Raw genomic sequence first — 2,804 nt, 5'->3', positions numbered from 1 at the left:
TCAGGGTATCTTTTCCAAACACTTCCTCACATACACGTGTGGGTTTGTGTGCATGCATGCATGCATATATATATATATATATATATATATATATGCATGCCATTTTGTAATGATTAGACCATTTTTTGTGCAGACCTCAAAAGTCAAAATCAGAACTCAGGATTCTATTGTGAAAACAATCAAGTAACATTACTGTTATGACAAATATTGATTTCAATATACTTTTAACTTTCTAGGCCCCTTTTGTAGCTGATGAAGGGTGTAGAGTCCAGTAATTCATTTATATATATATATATATATATATATATATGCATGCCATTTTGTAATGATTAGACCATTTTTTGTGCAGACCTCAAAAGTCAAAATCAGAACTCAGGATTCTATTGTGAAAACAATCAAGTAACATTACTGTTATGACAAATATTGATTTCAATATACTTTTAACTTTCTAGGCCCCTTTTGTAGCTGATGAAGGGTGTAGAGTCCAGTAATTCATTGCTGGTTTTGGGTTCAGTTGAACAAGTACATTTTCTGCCCACGGTCCAGTTATTTATTAATTTTCCTGCTTTTTTTTGCTGTGTAAAGATGGAAATGCTCCACTTTAATTTGATTCCAACTAGACGTCTGTGAAAACTGGACTTGATCGCCCATGTACTTCTTTCCGGTGCACTCGCCGTGTCAATCTTAGGTTATTGTAAAAATCAGCATCGCTTTAAGACGATTACAGTCATGTACAGATCGAAACATGCGCCTCCTTCTGTTCCAACAGAAAAAAAAAAGTGTGAACATCGCCTTCTACTCCAACAGAAAAAAAGGTTTGAACACCTCTAGTCAATCTGGGGACTGGTGTTTGTGTTATTACTGTGGCTGCTAAATATTACCTTCGTTGACAGTTCTACAGATGTAAACAAGTCAACACACTCACTAGATACACCTTCCTGACTCTGCATTCAACACGCCTGCTCCTTTTTTGGCTCTGTCCTCACAGATCGTGATATTGTTCCAAATTGTTTCGATTTCACCATGCAGTGCCTGTAGTACTAAGTAAGAGGAACTCCACAATGTAGCTGCATAAGTAGGGAGCCACAGTATATTATTTGCTATAGCAAGGTTGATTTTCAAGTTGGCTTTCCTACCGCGTTCGCAGCATGTTACTGTCATGCATAGCATGCACAATTGCTGCTGTGGTTATACTTGACTACGTCTTAGGAGTGCACATGTCAATAAGCTGGTACCCGAGGCAGAAAAAAATGCCTTGAGCATTTTTTTCTTTTGTTTTTAATCAAATTATTTGAGGACTCGTTTCAGCCCTAAAACATATCTTCAAAACTTCAATGTGGACCTTATTTGAAACATGTTTTCCATGAAGGTTATGAAATATCAGCTAATCTTCTATTTGGGTTTCCTAGTTTTAGATCCGACTCCAGAGGAGTAATGCTTCACCAGTCATGAACCTCACCGCTTATCACAGTAAAAGAACAACGAACTGAACTCTTGTTGGAAACAGGACTTCTGTTGTTTTCTTCATTTACATTTCCAAGCTTACACATTTCCAAATAAATAAATATCTGTGCATTTGATCACTTTTGCAGCAGTGATCACAGTGTCAAATGCGCAGAGTACCAAGGCTTTTTGATATGCAAAAATATAAATGCCATGGTTTGTGGTGTGTGTGTGTGTGTGTGTGTGTGTGTGTGTGTGTGTGTGTGTGTGTGTGTGTGTGTGTGTGTGTGTGTGTGTGTGTAACTTTGGCCTTCCCTATAGCCAAGTAGGAAAAGCACCGCTACTTCATTAAATGCAAAGGAAAGGAAGCGAAGACAAAGCAAACAAAGCAAGAGTTGGGTGCAAAAGGAAAGGGGTGAGTGAATGTCAGGGGTGGGTGGGCTCCCCTCCCTCTCCTCTCTCTCTCTCTCGTCTCCTCTGCAGAGTGGAGGGAGGTCGGCAGCATCTCTAGGTAAGCAGCCCCGTCACTCGGGGGTCTCATATTGCCAAGGCTGCTCGGTTCCCACAGTGTGACCGGACCTAGACGTGGCCTTCCTCCCCACTCCGGCGGCCCTGCGTCTTTAGACCCCCAGGCCCTGGAGCAGAGGTTACACCAACACAGCCAAGCACAGCAACATGTCAGGCCCACACCAACCGTTGCCTTGGTGCCGCCGCATTAGCGAAGCGCTCTTGACTGTGTTGCAAGGAAAGTGATTTGCCATGACGTCTAGGGCTCTCCTCTAGAATCCGCTGCACTTTGCCGCCATGTGGCTACATGTCTCGGCACACTCAGTCTCCCCATTTTTCCACCATTCTCCTCTTCTTTGTCATCGTCTCCATCACATCCTTAAGTTCTCCCTCACTCATTCCACTGTGCCTCTTCCCACCCTCTGAGTGATGACTTATGTCTGAGAGCCATGATTAGTCTGACATTGACGAAAGACAAAGATGCTTGTCAGACACATCTGCATTGGTGAAGTGTTGAGCCCACAAGCTGTGCAGTTTTTAAGAAAAAAAAGACAGTTTACAGTTGGTCAACTCGCTAGCGGTACTGATGTCAAGCAAAATGTTTCTTTTCAGTTGAGGCACGAAGTAGCCGCACAAATCGTCACAATGCTCCCTGCAAGTGGCTGCTCACTGGTGAGTGACCAATAAACAGGTGCACGCCATTTCACACCAACACTGCTCTACAAGGAAGCGTATAATTGATGTTGCGGAGAATAAAGTGAGGAAAAAGTAGTTCTAATTGCAAAATGTAAATATTGAGTTTTCCCACAAGTGGGGGGCAGACCACCCAGGATGCAAAATAGTCACCCACCGAC

General features: G+C 42.5%; 1 protein-coding gene across 4 annotated transcripts in view; it reads right to left on the bottom strand.

The window, feature by feature from the left end:
• LOC109528337 (signal peptide, CUB domain, EGF-like 3) overlaps positions 1-2,804 on the bottom strand; it is a 95,190-nt gene that overhangs the window by 90,979 nt on the left and 1,407 nt on the right. The gene's annotated exons all lie outside the window — the stretch shown is intronic.

The sequence above is a fragment of the Hippocampus comes genome, unplaced genomic scaffold, assembly GCF_001891065.2.
Source record: "Hippocampus comes isolate QL1 unplaced genomic scaffold, H_comes_QL1_v1.1 scaffold174, whole genome shotgun sequence".
Lineage (NCBI taxonomy): Eukaryota > Metazoa > Chordata > Actinopteri > Syngnathiformes > Syngnathidae > Hippocampus > Hippocampus comes.
The sequence above is the reverse complement of the archived record's forward strand: the minus strand, read 5'-3'. Positions and strand labels throughout refer to the sequence as shown.